Genomic DNA, 16,701 nt, shown 5'->3' with positions numbered 1-16,701 from the left:
TCTTCCTCACCTCTGGCTACAGATGAGGCTTTTGGAAGGGGCTGCATCAGGGATGATTTTGGCTGATCTTTGGGAAAGGACTATGAAAAAGGCTTTTGTTCTTGTGATTGCTGATAGGAGGGCCAGCAGGGAAGCATAAAGAGCTCCCTTATTTGGCTGGTGTAATTTCTTTTTACATTTCCAAAGCTGCATGAAAAGATTTCAGCCAAAGACCCTTGCCAAGCAGGCAACATATTGGACACAGCTCTGAAACAAATCCCAACTCTCTGAGGAAGATTGTTAGTGTTTGTAAATAACAGTATGGTGAATTACTTCTTTTCTTTTGCTCAACTGTGCCCTACCATATTAAAGTATTGAATTTTCCTTGCCTAGATCAAATGTATCAACTCTATGATTTTAAACATATCAATCAAATTGAAAACTGACAGAAAGCTATGAAGCTGTCCATGTTTCGTCACTATTTAGATACATTGGTCTGTATTTCATGCAGAAAAAACAATTCTAAAAACAATAACAAGAAAAGGTCACAACAGCAAAAAGTCCAGGAAGAACAGTAAGTAAAAGGTAACATAGTTAGAGATTAATAGTTTACTTTTTAAAAGCCACATGCTCATTCTGCATAACAGTTTAACTACATCATATCAAGTACATCAAACCTGAAGGGTGGTAACATTTCACAAATCTTTGCTGTCATAGACTAAATGCTTTCTGGGGAAGATAGAGTTATCTGAGTTACAGATCTAAATTTATCTAATTCCAGCTGGCTCTGGCATTTGTTTTGTGGAAAAGCTGGCAGCAGGCTGGAGCATGGGGAGCCGTGCAGCCCAGGGGCTATGTCTTGCACATCTGTGTGGTGAGGAGGACACCAGCAGCAGAGGCCAGCCTGCCAAAGCCACGCTGCTGTCTGTCACCTCCAAAGCCTGACGCATGCTGTGAGCCACCGAGTGTGCTTAGAGCACCATCCTGCTTGACACGGTCACCAGAAAACAGCCCCAGAATCTGGTCATTAACTTACATCACCAGTTACCTGCAACAGATCTTAAAAAGACCCCCAAAAGAGACATGCTTTATGGGCTATTTCAATAGCTATTTCTCAACAAATGTTCTTGCAGCAGTGTTAGCCCAGTTTCTGTCTTCAGTGAAGCCCATCTTCACTCTTCTGCCTACCTTACCCGATAGTTTGGAAAGTACCTTTATTATGTTATTCAAGCATTTTTTCATATCACTAAAACACAATTATAAATATCTCCCATGTGTTCCTGAAGCAGACACTCAGGGATCTGCTGAGATACGTATCTCCTTCAGTCTGCTGCTTCATCCAGAGCATTAGCAGATATGGAGAAAAGGCAGTAAGTCTGAAAAGGAAGCAAGTCTGCATTCTGAACAGGGCATCCTTTGGAGACCCCTACTTGGAAATTTAGCTTAGAAAAGTGGCAGCTTGAACACCTCCACTGATAACACTTGTGATGACCCAGCACAGGACAGCAGCAGTCTCATATGGACACAAGTGCAAAAACACATAGGGCTGGAAATGTTTTTTTTTAATATTCAAAAGTGACATACTGGAGCTGATGCTTGTTGCAAATTTCAGTGACCACATGCGTATTTAAAGGCAAAATATGTATGTTTTTGTCTTTGAGTTGGCTTCTCTGCATGTTACCAGATTTTTCTTCACATTATCCAATTAGAGAATTCAGAGCTTACTAAATACTGGAGCTTTTAATTTTATTTCCAGATTTACTGATTTCTTTTGACTGGTTTGTCCTGCTAGACAATGACACATACAGAATTATTGCAGGGAGTCATGCTTACACTAAAAACCAGATAAATCCTTCAAAACAGTGAGATTATCTCATGATTGTTGTCATGGTTTTAGCTGGGATAGAGTTATTTTTCTTCACTCTAGCTGGTATAGTGCTGTGCTTTGAAATTAGCATGGAAAAGAACTGTTGAGATAACACACAGATATTTTGGACTATTGCTGGATAGTGCTTGTACTAGCCAAGGGCTTTTCCAGCTTCCCGTGCTCTGCCGGGTGCACAAGAAGCCGGGAGGGGAGGGGGCACAGCTAAGAGAGCGGATTCAAACTGGCCAAAGGGATATTCCATATCATGTAACGTCATGCCCAGTATGTGAACTGGGGGGAGCTGGCCAGGGGAGGCAGAAGCAATCACGGCTCAGGGACGGGCAGCGTCGGTCGGCGGATGGTGAGCGGTTGTATCGTTTGTGTTTCCATGGGTTTTCTCCTTTTTTTTCCCTTTCCCTTCCTTTTCCATTTTATTATATTAACATTATTGTCATTATTATCATAATCATTATTACTATTATTATCATTTTATTGTAATCATTAAACTGTGCTTATCTCAACCCACAAGTTCTTTTGCTCGTCCAATTTTCTTCCCCATCCCACAGGGGTTGGGGGGGAGTGAGCGAGCGGCTTCGTGGTGTTCAGTTGCCAGCTGAGGCTGAACCACGACAATTGTTAAGAGTATTTTGTCTAAAACTATGCTATTATCAACAAAATTTGGCTTATGTTCACCCTTTTGATTTACCAACAGTTAAATGAACCGCAGAATCCATGATTTAAAAAATAAGTACCACCAAGACTTCAATTTCTGAATGGGCACTGAATCATTGCCCACCTTTTCAAATGTATTTCAACCCTCTTGGAGAAGCTGGACCTCTTTTTTACATTCCTCCCTCATCAGTTCTGCCAGTGAATCCTTATATTCAAGCAAGTAAACAAGTGATGGTAAATCAGTCTCTAATGACCGATGTGTCGTGTCCCAGACAGGCTGCAAGCAGCATGAAGAGTTACCCCATGTTGTTGACAGAATTACAGCCCTTTCTCCTTCTCTTATGTGAATGCAGCTGCTGTGGTTTGCTGCATTTGAATGACACGTGGCATTCATTACAGATGCATTGAAAGCAGCCTGCTGTGCTGCAACACCCAAGATGGTTCATCATGACAGAGATAATTTTACCTGCTGGAGTACAAGCTAACACTCATGTGAGCTACAGCAGCCCATCCTGCCTGTTCCCCCCCTCTCCACAAAAAAACCAAAGCTGAGTACTGAGCACATGGCATCACTGTATTGCATCATTTGGAGAGCAGGATCTCCGGCAATCCCTGCAGAGAAGGCAAAGGTTGAAAGAATTAAGCAGCCAGGAAGAGCAAAGAGATCTTTTTAGTCCTGTCACCAACAGAAAGACCACAAGACAAGATGCACCTTCAGTATACATCTGAGTGTCCATGTGGTGCTCAAATTAAAGACACTTCAATGAAGTGTGCTTGCAGGAAGAGAGAACTCGTATTTATGACAGATGTGGAGCTGTTAAGTTTCTAGTTTGTGAGTTTGTTCAATTATTCATCCTTCCAGACAGCCACACATGAAAACCTATTCTAGGTTGTGGTATCTGCACAGAAAACCATGTTGAATTTTTCATTAGCGACAATGTTCCATAATACATCTTACCACATCATAACAGAGTTCTAGATTAAATCTTGATTTTTAAATGAATGACATAATTTTAAGGCTTTAAACCTGAGAGATCTTTATAGCAACATAAAAACATATATCAATATGCCACACAGAAAGAAACAAGAACATCAGTGAAGCAAGCACAGTCAGATGCAAGAAAAAGGACCGACTTACAGCCCTGATAGTTTATGGTACCTAGCTCTATAATTGCTGAATCTTGCACACTAAAATAAAATCCAGAATTAACATATTTTATTACCATAAACTATGATAATCCTTTATAGATAGGAAACCACAATGGTTCAACAAAGAAATTTTAAAACCCAAGCAATTAAAGATCAGACTTCCTAACTGACAGCATACGGGTTTTCTGCTATTGCTGCTTCTCAGATGGACTCAGCTGGACAGTGTGTTTGGAAAAGCACATTCCAATAGTGAAATATACTGCTTGTTTACAGTCCAGCTCTTGCCCATCTTTACTAATGTACAAGAACTTGTGTCAGAAAATCCATCAAACCCCCCACATCCAGCACTGTTCACAAAACAATCAAATTTTTCAATGCCCAGAAATCGAACTACCATTGGCTATGCGCTACATTCAGGGACCATGTAATAAATCTGGAAGGCCTGTGCTCCTGAAAAAGCCACTGACCATCCATTACCTGAATGAAGGAGACACCCTGGTTCTTACATATATCTTCCCTCATTATTTCTAGCTGATGAAATAACATGCACCGTCATGTACTCCAAATCTACTGGAGTAATAAGCATGTCGTGGCATCAACTCCTGAAAGCATCAGCTTCATTATTCACCTCTGCCAGAGCTTGGATCTTCAAACACAGGAGTCTATGAAAAGAAAGGTTGCATATAGCTTAAAGCCATGACACTCTCTGCTTTTGTTGATAGATATTGAGAAACATTAAAAATGGAGGTAAAAGTGTTCAGAAAGCGACTAGCACATGCCAGCAAACTGGCATGAGAACATCATGTAAAACTGGTCACATAAGAGACGTAAAAAGTATCAGGAAAGAGTAAATGAAAAAGAAGAAAACCAGACTCATTAGAAGTTCCAAAATATCTACAGTTGCTGGCATTTCAGGGGATCAGTCAGGAATCTTGAGGGAATAAGTAAGGAATATTGTTTCACTCACGCTGCCAGGGCCACAGAAATGGAGCCACTTATCTGACAAAATGACTGATAAATTATTACACAGCCTTTTAAAGAGTAATCAATGTCAGTCAATCTTAGTTCTTGTCACCCCCTTGGTGTGTCAGGAATCTCCCCCGACAACGGCAGAAATTCTCTTAGCATTTCTTCAAACCACAAGAACAGAGATTTGGGTAAGGTTCCATATCACCTAATGAAAAAATGTAATTTTGTAAATAGCCATTTTGCTGAGAGCCTGCTATCTAGTCAGTCCAGTACTATGAAATTGCAGACTAAAAATTGCACAAGGCTATAACAGTACCATTGAGCGAATTTTTTGCAAATGTCTTTCATTTCACAGGTTCACTTGCAATTTACTTCTGAACAATCAATGTATCTTTATCCTTACCATCATTACTGAGGCAGGAACAGCAAGACACAGGGAGGCAAGCCTATCCTCACTTAGGTCTGCAGGCACGGCAGGCTTGGGAGACAGAAAAACACAGCCCTGTGGATGGGGAGAGCTGAAGAAAGGGGCCTCCTCAGGCTTCAGCAAATCTTTTCAGGGATAAAGCAGCAACTTCTGCAAAGGTGCTGCTTCTCCGTGCCAGTTCCTTGGGGAAGTAATTTTCTGCCTGGTAGCATACTGCAGGGACCAGGGCTACCCCGGCCACTGGCTGGTGTCTCTGTAGGGAAGAGGGGTGAGGAGGCTTCTTGTACACAGATGTATTCAGGCCCTCCTCACTACACTGAATTCTCTAAAAGTTATCTAACCTCTATATGTTTCCTCAAACCTTAGAAAAGTTTTAGGGAATTTAATGTAATGTTTAACTAGATGCCTTTTAGCCCTTAGAGAAATAAGCAATGTAATCTCTGTCCACACAGTGATCACTTCATCAAGGTTGTACGGTTTGCATAAAGAGCAGAAGTTACTGGTAAGACTCCTGCAGGGCCAGTTAGCATTTCTCCTCTATCTATTAATGCTCAGCTGGGTGGTTTTCTCCTTTGATATTTCCCCTAGGGCAATTTCTGATGCAAGACCTCCTCAGTCCCCATTGGGATCTGCCATCAATACTTCTTGACCCTTTCTGTAGCATCCAATTGCTAGTTTTTCACTGTTTCTGCACAGTATGTGAGGCTCTCAGGATGCTTCAGGAGCTTCCCCAGCTCAGAAGCCTTCAGAGCCCTGCCAGGCTCCTACAGTGGCATGTGCATTTTGTAGATACATACTGTACACTATTTACGTTCCACAGGGACAGATATTTAGATGTCGTGTCCCTGTGTAACATTCTGCACAATACTAGCAATAAAAATTTTAAGAAAAAAGGAGTATTTGCAGACTAAAGTCTTTTTCCTTTACTGGTGCTTTACTAATTGTTAACAGTGCGCTCGGTAACATACAGAAGAGAAATGGGTGGCTCTCTAAAGCCAAAACTCAGACCCATGCCCAGCATTGGCACAGAGCTTGGTTCCTGTGCCAGGCCTTTCCTCCTCTCACAGAACCTCTGTTTCCAATGGGAAGCCACCAAAGGGGATGGCCAGGCCATTGCCAAACAATGCCCCAAAGATCAGTTAATCAGGCAGATAGACACAGCCTTTGGACTGGGTTAGCACTCTCCTCACACAACATTTTCAAAAACTTGTCTTATAAATGAAGATATAGGCAAATTTCCCATCTGCCCGAGATGAATTGGGAAGAGGTCAAATCCTCGAGTCCTTAATCAGCTCTTAGACAACAACCTCCCTGTAAATGTCAGTCTCTTGGAATAAGAATCAACTGCTGGCACTGGCTCGAAACAGCAGCATTTGGCCCTTTGTGTTGTGTTATGAGTTAAAACAAGAGCTAATTAATCACTTTCATTATTATTTCTAAATATTTTTCAAAATTAATACCGTAGTAACTTGTTTCCAAAATCAGACTTCATTCACCTTACTTAGATGAAAGCGTAATTTAAGATGATAACTTAGCAAACATGACCCTGACTTTTTGCTGCACTGGACATTAACTGTAATACAGTAGATCTGCAGCTTGATCATTAGTGCTTGTTCCATTTCCTTTATTAGAGATAATAGCAAATACAATACCCTCATTTCCTTATTGCTGATGGCAGCATTGCCAGACCCTTTTAACTGTAAATCTTTTCTCTGTGTGCTGCAAAAAGAGCTTTGCACTCAGCTTAAAACAGGTGTCCAAAAATGTTTTTGAGAAAATCATTCTGAATCAAGGTACTGCTAAATCAGGCTGGTGTGATAATAAAGCCCACTCTATTTCCCTTCCAACAATTAAAATACATCATTAATAAGAAAAATTAGTTTTAACTCTGTTTACAACAGACAAGAAAAACGAATGTAAGCTAGCAAAATAAAGAAGCTACTCCTTCAAAATGCCCTCACCCTCTAAGCAGATTATCCTATATATGAAACCATTACTTAACACTGCTTCAGAAATAGCGTATTTAGGACACAAATGCATTCCTCTCCCAGGCAGTGACAGCACTTCAGTAGGTTTCCTACATAACTTGACAGTTTACCCACTTGCTTATTTGTTCTTGACAGCAACGTGCTAGAAAGGTCTCCCTCAGACACTCACGAAGCCCTTGTTAAAATGTTGTCACCGAATGGAAGAAAAGGCCAAGATGATTTCCTGGCTTCCCTGGAGTTATCTCTGTATGTGATGTGCTAAACCACCCCTCTCCGAGAGGATTCACCTTCAAGCCTCACAAATGAATTTTGAAGAAATAAACACTTTATGCGTGGAATACATCAAATGGCAATTATTTTTAATTAAAAAAACCCAACAACAATGCCTTAGGATGGATACTGTTACTTCTCCCTAGAAGTCATTAAGTTGTATGCCATGTCCATGTCAACACTTGCAGACCAGATCCAAGGGAAGAATGTGTATAATTGCCCTGCAAAACACAGCTTGATATCAATCTAACCATTGGTCCTGCCTGCCTTCACTGACTGTGATTTTAAGAAGGTATATACAAGCAAATAGAACGACTCTCCCCTTATTTCATTCCTCCTCTCTGTCTGACTCCCAGCCTTGATATATAAGGTTTATTACGCATACAGGGCATGGTTTTTTATGGAAGCCCTTTTTAGAAATATTGTTAGAACCTCTTTATTCTGCAGTCTACTATAATCACTATTAAAGTGGGCGTTCATGCTATTTCAAGAGGCTACAAGCAAGATCAGGTCAGACAGTATACACTTTTCACTATGGAGACTTATCTCCACACTTTTTCGTGTGCTGTAATTTGCCTATAATTCTACTTCTGTAAGTATAAATGTCTATAAATAATAAAATTATAATTATATCCATTCTCTTCCCTTATTGTGATTTCAAGTGCACTATAAAACTCTTTGCAGTAAGCTATCCCTGTAACAGGATCCCATTTAGTCACTGTCTCATACCTTCCTTCAGGACAAGAGTTCACAGGGAATTCACAATACCTGTCAATTATCCAAATTTTGTTAAATCAGTTAGTACAACCAGTGTATCTGCTGTGACATTCCTTGTATTAACTTGTGTGACAAAGAAATGTTGCTTTGAGACTTTTTGAAAGTCACTTCACTTACATATCCATCTGTAGGCCAGGCTCTTCTTTATAACTCATGAACTACAACTGTTGTATACATAGTTAGTAATCATTACGACTACTGTCATGTTGAGTATATTATAATAAGTATATACAATTTCATCACATCCACAAAATTAGCTTAATAGAAGTAGATAAAACTGCCATTATGGAGACTTACATATTAGAGTATATCCTTCAGGACAACTGTTTGATCTACAGTCAACAATATACAAGTAAAAGTGACTTGTTTACTAGGCAAGCTGCTTTGAAGTGAAAAAAAGGTGCAATACAAAAGGAAGCAATTTTGTTGTGTTGCTTTTTTTAACTAAGTGACATAGTTGGAAACTTATCATATCTTGATAGGTGTGGATGCAAGGGAGAGAAGAAATCTGGCATGTTGCATGTGACAGGGAAAAGGCAGGCAGCCCACTGGAGAAACCACTTTTAGGCACAGCCTTGACTGGAAGCAGACAGATGCATAGGCTGCAAAACTGGCCAGCAGAGCTGATGTGGAACCTGCCTGCTCTCCTTCCCCTCTGCCTCCAACAGCCTTTAGAAAAATCAGAACTCAAGAAAAACCATGCATAACATCAATTTTCACATACTGTGCCTAGAGAATATAACTATGCAACTATGCAGTTATGTCCTTGAGTACAGGGAAACAACTTGGGTGAAGGGAAGTTTATTCTCATTTGCTAAGTCAGAGATATGTATAAAATTTTAAGCTATATAATAATTTTTATTTTCAGAAAGCTAAATACCTCTCAATTAAGGAAAAGAAAATATCAAAGAACAGTAATAATTTCAATGCTTTAATAGATGACAGAGCCCAATTTCTAATTAAGGCTTCACATCTATTTTAGTAAATTTGAATAAAAACCTGATGTTCTCAGTATATTTTTTGAATTGCTCTTAAATTTATGTATGTTATGCTTGAATATCATGTACATATACAAATCTCTTATCCACTTAAACGTAATTCCAAATAGGCATTTAAGTGGAAGTGGATAAAAGCATGCATCTGATTTCTGCACAACCCTGCAGAGCTTCATATGTACAATTTGTGCAAGGCCTACTACCACAAGCCATGCATTTCTTTAACTATGCTGCTAGGAGTGATCATAGCTGAAGATATTAGCTACAGGAAGTAATGAAATGTGATGAATGAGTGCACAAACACTGCTGCAGGTAATTTTCAGGTGCTAGATCTTCAACTCTTGAGCTAAATAGCTTCAAAATATTTGGCATAACCTAATTCTTACAATTAAAAATTCAGTACTCTCCTGTATTCTGTGTCAATGACTGAATTTTAAGAAGGGGGCTCTTTCTTCCTGTAAATAAAGTGCAAAGTATCAGTAAAAGATGTAAATAAATGAAGGAGACTTGGAAAATGCTGGATACCTTGTATCTTCAGGCCACATTTCTAAGATGACCAGAATTCTTAACTGACACTAGAGATCTTGCTAAACCTCTTTATAGGGTTAGTTCCACTATCCTCAGTTCCTATTGATGAGTTCAGTAATGTGGGAATATTCCAGAATTTGTTTTTGTAATTCTTTGGTCAATGTTCCTTCCACATTTGTGTAAAATTAATTACATTTAGCTAACAGTAACAAACTCTGCATATGTTCAGTTGTGTCAATGACTTATCATTCATTAATGTTTTCTAAAAATTAGCTTTTAAAAAAATCATTGAGAAACACAGCAGAACTTGAATATACAGTAATTTGAATTTTATGTTAGTTTGCTACAGTTATCTTTAATATAAATTTCTTTGCCCCTAAAAACCCTGAAATAGAATGAATGCCAAAAGACTCCCTATATGTATGGGACTTTTAAAATTTAGGGTTCTATTAAACCCACTGAGCCACTGGGTCCTATGTAGTTGCATTAGCCTCATGACAATCTCGCAAGAAGGACCAGCTACTAATGAAAATACAGAAAGTTACACATAAACTTTTTTTTTCTCACATGTCTCACATGTTTCCATGCAGATTTCTAAAACAAAACCATAGAAGGCCAATGGACTAACCCTCAGAAGACATTTCTGAAAAAAATATGATGGGACCTATTATGGATTGCTGGACCCATCTGCTTCTTTTTCTTCACAGGTTACAACCCTACCACAAAATGGAAAACAGCTCAAGTCCAAATGCATTTGGCTGTTTAAACAGCACTTGAGAATTCCCAGAATTAAAAGCCACCATGTTCTTCAGCACTTCACTACTGAACACTGCAAAGCAAGTGTAAATCCTGATCTTTGAATGTTATTTCAAAAAACCTTTTCCTTGTGCTTATCTTGAACAGGACAGGACAGGACCCAACAGTGGTATGAAATTACTATTGCTTCTTGGATGAAGAGCACATGGCAGTTGCAGAAGACAGAAGAGTATATGGCTGGTCACACAGAAGAGTATGTTTTCCTCTTTATCCTCAACAAGCCAAGAGAAAATATCGCCCAGTCACAAAGGGTGAAAAAGTTGTTTTGGTTTGGTTTGGTTTTGTCTTACTCTTCAAGGTGACAGGACACCAAAGGACAGCTCCACTTGGAACAGGTTGTCCTTTTCATGTGGTGCAGGGAAGTTCAAAGATCTTAATCTCCCAGTCCTCTTCCTGAGAACAAGAGGATCATCTGAAATACCAGCAGCTAACACTAACAGCTGCTATGAAGAAGCCCAGAAACAGGTATGATTTTGCACCTATTCTTCTGCTCTTCTTTCATGGACCACAGTTTCAGGAGACTAGACAGACAGAGAGCACACTGAACAAGGTTTGGTGACAGAAGGACATCAGAGGGAAAGACTGCTGCTGGATGAGAAACTTATGTTAGTAGGAGTTCTTCAGTCAGAGTTGCTGAATTGAGAGCAAACTGGTTAGCAAAGATGAAGACCACATTACAAAAACTGGTCAGGAGACAGCATGTCCTTTACAACCCCAACCAAGACCTCAGAGACAATATGGCACCCCATAATCACATATTGTATATCCTCCACTTGGAGCCTATTTGACATGACTGACATGCAGAACCAATCAACACATATATGACAAAGTAAAAAACAAACAAAACCCAAAAACAAATACTTAGGGAGAAATCTGGTGGGCAAAATAATATATCCATACAGTCAGTTTTCCAGGATATTTTAACTCATAATCTTGTAAGGAAAACATATACTAAGGACTTTGTGTTTGTGTTTCATCCATTAAAAAAAGAATCAAACACCCAAAGATCAGTTTTGCTCCAAAAATCAAAATGAACAGGACAGCTCATGAATGTCCTGGGCCACTGGCACTAACTGCTCTGACCTACTCCCACCTCAGGGACATGGGTATTGAAATCGCATCTTCCTGAAGGTTCAAGTTCTGTTTCTGTGAGCAATCCTTATCTCCCAGGCAAGCTTAAGGCTAACAGTGCTCCACACCACCTCAGTGACAGGACATAGCTGGAGAATTAGCATAAAGAAAGAAAACTGATTCAGTATCTAGGTTTTCTATGTTGTGTTTTTGCCTACACGAATTACCATAAAAGTAATATAGAATTTCTCCTGAATATTGACAACTTTTTTTTTTCTAAAAAAGATAACAAATGCAAGTGTTCTCATTATATATTTCCCCCATTACATTGCAAAAGGTGCTTTTCGCTGCAGATAGCTGTGGTGCCTCTTCTGAACTCAGTGTTCATCTGCCTCTTCTTCCAGAACACTGTCATGCAAATGTCCCAAAATGAAAATTATGCCAGAATGCAAGTGTTAAATCTGAAAACCAACTATCTCTGTGCTTTTCTTCCCATTCCTGTTGGTGGGATAGGAGTCTGGCAAAAGTGGACCATGCTGTCAGATAACACAATATGACATGATAATGCTTAGCACAGAATTGCAGCCAGAGCAGCAAATTCATTCTTGTCCTACAGTATCAAGCATTGGTCCTTTTACTAACAACTGCATACTCAGTTAATACACTGAATCTGGCCTAAACCTGAAAGTTACGGAAATACCACTTTCAAGCAAATATTCTGAAAATTTGCCATGTTCAAAATTTCAGAATTCTGTGACATTTATACCTCGATTAAGTTCACCTTGTAGCTGGTGGCTAAAACTAAAATCCATTGGTTGCCTCTGTCTCCAGCAAGCACAAACTCAATGACTGTTTATAAAAAATGAAACCTTTTCTTAATCTTTAGCTAATGTCCACTTTTCTTTGAATGCTAAAACCCTCAAATATTTTAACCATTTCTCTTGGGCCTCAGCTAATCTTTAAAATCCTGATTACCTCATTTGATCTGAACTCTAATTGTTAGACACACCAGTGCCTCAGGGTCTGTAAAATATACTTGCAAGCTGCACATTTGGTGGTTGGTTCTTACCTACTATCATACTGCTTATTATTGGACAGATCAAAGTTCACTGAAACGAGTAGAAACCTTTAATCTAGATTTTCCCTCTCAAACCCGCAAGTGGCTAAGTGCCCTCAGTCTTTGCAGTCACAGCTGAGAATTCGGTGTGCTCCCTGTGAATTTAAGCTGACAAGGATCTGAATAGAAGTGCAGGCATACAATGAAGCTTGAAGTGGCAGAAAATGGAAACAAAAAGTAGAAAATAAAATTAAGGGGGTCCTATATATAGCCTCAGGAAAATGTTCTTATCTAGATGAGATAATGGCCAGTTATAAGAAAACAACCTCTTATAAAATTAACTTAGAGACTGCTGGATGAGTGCAAAACTACACATAGAAGGTATGCTAGTAACTACCCTAATTACAAAAATAAACTAAAAAAAAATAATCAAATTTAAATATAATGACAAGAGTTATTTAAACCTCAAGCAAAAACCTATCACTTTGACACTAATGCAGAGTAGGGAAGAAGGAACGTGGTTTAGTTTTAGTGACAAATATAAGATTTTGAAAGTACACATTTAAAAAAATCAGTGCCATTTTCTTAAGTTTGACCAGCTAAAAAGCAGATGTCTCTGACAGAACAAGTGTGTGCCTTCTTCTGACCAATATTTCCAGGATGATTTGAATCCTATAATATTGATAAGTCTTTCTGTAAGTCAGGCAGTGAGGATCGGGCCTCAGGACATCTGCATATGGAACTTCATTAATTACACAAAATAGAAAAACTGCTATCAGAATAAGCATGAAAGAAAACCGTACTTTATATAACTGATGCGCTGAGACGGAAAGGAAGGACAATGATGTGCTAAGAGAGGCTGCCCTCAAATTCATCCTCTCCCAGGAATGAAATTCACTCTGTTCTGAGATGTCAGGTAGCAACAAAACCCCCCTACCTGTTCTGAACAGCATGGCAGAAGAGCTGAAAAGATGAATGCTGGTTTGCCCTAGTTTTGTACAAGCCTTTTATCATATGAATGAAGCTACCTCCCAGCTTGAAAAACAATGAAAGAATAATAGAAAAGATGAAGATGCGGAAGAGAGAAGAAAAGGTAATTCGTTCCTACTAGGGGCACATAAAGTTATGGACTGAGTGGGAACGCTGGACCAGATGTAACCAGAAGAAAGAAATATCATGGAAAAGGGCAACATGGATGCAGTGGTCTTCAAAACAATACTGGTTTTGTTATTTTCTCTGTACTTGGGAGGGCAGACATCTGATGTATTTATGCTGGTTTGTGACCTGGAAGACTAAGATTCATTCTTTGTGTGCTACTCTGACTGCTTGCTTAAGTCCTGGTAAGCCAGTTAAAGATAGGCTTACAGGTACTCAGATATTAGAAGAAACAGATATACCCAAAAGCTTTATGGGATTATTTTTTTTTAACCAGTATTAGTCCATTCGATTTAACCACTTCAAAAGGAACTGAACAAAAATGTTTATGTGCTTTTAAAACCCCACTTTTACACTTTTGATTAATCCTTTAAAAGCGTCTCAAAAAAGTTTGCTAAATGAAGACATAATACTTCCTCATGTCAATGATCCACTGTGAGTACAGATCCATTACTACAGTAACAGCCCTTAACAAGGGATTTCTAGAAAAACTAGATAGACTAGTTCAAGAGAGTTCAGCAAAGGGAAAGCTGAATGCTTCTTTTCCTAAGAGCAATTTCTAAAAATTGAAGAGGTCAAAATGCCTACCTGGTGCCAGGAGGGTATTCATTGGCATGGTCTATTGAGGGGATTGTACAATTATTTAGTTTTAAGAATGATCTATGGATATATTTCCTTCTATTCTTTCTCTGCTGCAGCAGTACTTTCCAGTTTCTAACAATAACTCCCATTCTGCTCACAAGCGCCATTCTGTCAAGTTTACAGCCCCAATCTACCATAGCGTTTCAGCTGGACTGCAAAGATCCTAAATTGTCAACCTCCATTTCCACAGCTTTCCAGCTTTGGCTTAGATGTTCGGTGTCAGCTGTAAGAGCAAATGTCAATACAGTCCATCCTAGCTAGGGATCTAGTACAAGGATCTCCAAAAATCCAAATATTGCATGCTCATATAAAGGTCAGCTTTTTAGCTTTAGTACATCACTGTTCCATTGATTTCAATCAAGTTTCTATTCATAGAAGCTGAATCTCCATCGGTTCCTGGCTTTTATAATAAAAAGCTGAAATACCTTCTGAAACATCTTTCAGTGAAACTTAATCATAATTTTCACAAAAGAATGATAAATAAGGTAGAACCATCTTATCTAGGGCACTTCCACTGAAGAAAATTTGGTCATAGAATAATCATCTGACTCAATTTTTAAAAGTTTATACAAATGTATTATGCTGCGCACTAAACTTAAATGCAGAATTTAGATTACTCTGGATAAGAGTGACTCAGTAAACAGCAGATCTTTCAGAAAATAGCACGAAGTAAACATGATGGTCTTGCAGTATGCCTGGATACTACAGTAAACACCAGACCTCACACCTTATTTAGTGTGAACAGGCTTACAAATAACACCAAACCATGATTTACAGGAGTTTTTCACAATGGGGTATTTCATTACTATCCCAGGTAAATATGCCCAAATTGGCCTGTTTCTTCTGAATAAGTGCATTACTGCTGTAATCACATTAACTTTTCCTCACCTCAGGGTACCTTCCATAGAGGTCAATCATCATCACCAGTCCTATCCTGAGGACAGCTCTTTTGACATTGCATCTCCATGGATGGCCTGTACAGATCCTGCCTCACCACTACCATCCTTCATAAGAGCCCTACAGGCTGACCTTTCTTTTTTCCATGACACTAACAGTTGCTTTTTGTTTGAAAAGTCTGACAACCTGGAAATACACCTAAAGTCAGTCACTTCCCATTTGCACTATTTACACACTCTGAGCTTGTGTCTGCTCTAAGGTCTTTGCAGTCTTTCTGCTACCTGACTGCTTCACCCCAAATATCTGCTGCAGACAAGCACACACTGCCACTGGATAAAATCCAGAATATCTCCTGCTGACTCTGAAGTCAGATTGCCAGGCACAGCAGAAGGCAAAATCTTTACCATCTACCTCTCCTTAGGCCTTGCTAAAATCATAGTTTCACAGAGAAAAATTGCCTCTATGTTAGAATCACAGAATCATTTAGGTTGGAAAAGACCTTTAAGATCATGGAGCCCAACTGTAAATATATTTGAGTGACTCACCCAGGAGAACTTCTACTTTGCAATGAGCAATTGGGAAGCTCCAAGGGAACCAACCAGCCATACTCTCAGTACATAATTTCTCTCAAGCTCCCTCATTTGTGTTCAGTTTACCCTTGTTGCCATAAGAGATTAAGAAATCTAAAAAAAGAGATTACAATGCCAGAAAGTTTAAGCAAATTACTGTTAGTCTAAAACGTTCCGAGTGTCCCAACTGTACTGTTTATTCTTGTCCAGTATGTCCCCTGTCTTCGGCACTAGAAGTGATCAGTGCCAGCATACATTTGACAACTTAATTTCTTAAGTATTTTCCCAGCATCTGATTGCTGGTTTGGTGAACATCCGGTGTGAAATCAGATGGAAAAGCTACAGGTGACTGAGAAGTATGGATAATGTACAGAAATACTGTATGTACCCACTAGAAGCCTTTGTCATCTTGTCTCAAAAATCTTTATACCTTCCTCTAAGTGACAGAATGTGAAATAGTTGTACAAAACTTCAAATGTTTGAAAACCACATAAAGAATAGAGAAAGAAGGTATATTAGGAACTGCACAAACTACGGCACCAAACTTTATTCTGATCTCTCTCAAAATTACTGTCATTCTGTGTATGTATGTGCAATTAGAAGAGTGGTAAGAATTGATTTTTGGTTAGATGGTTGTCACATACACTATCCTCTTTCCACAGTTCCTTGCAATCCTAGTCCACAGTTCCTTGCAATGAGCCTTGTTTGTATAAATGCTCTTGCATAGTGGTAAAGATTGTGATGGGTCACCTTCAGGCAACTACTGCCAATGAAGTGTAACTATTTTCATGGCAATATTCTGCAGGAGTCTCTGACTCAAATTCTTGTAACTCTTTACACCAGCTAAAACGTTCAGCCAATCTATTAATCTTT

General features: G+C 39.1%; 1 protein-coding gene across 1 annotated transcript in view; it reads right to left on the bottom strand.

Annotated features, from left to right (window-relative positions):
• Positions 1-16,701, bottom strand: part of CAMK4 (calcium/calmodulin dependent protein kinase IV) — a 165,399-nt gene that overhangs the window by 40,828 nt on the left and 107,870 nt on the right. The gene's annotated exons all lie outside the window — the stretch shown is intronic.

This window comes from Phalacrocorax carbo, chromosome Z, assembly GCF_963921805.1.
Source record: "Phalacrocorax carbo chromosome Z, bPhaCar2.1, whole genome shotgun sequence".
NCBI classification, from domain to species: domain Eukaryota; kingdom Metazoa; phylum Chordata; class Aves; order Suliformes; family Phalacrocoracidae; genus Phalacrocorax; species Phalacrocorax carbo.
Note: the sequence above shows the minus strand (reverse complement) of the source record. Positions and strands in the feature narration are given on the sequence as shown.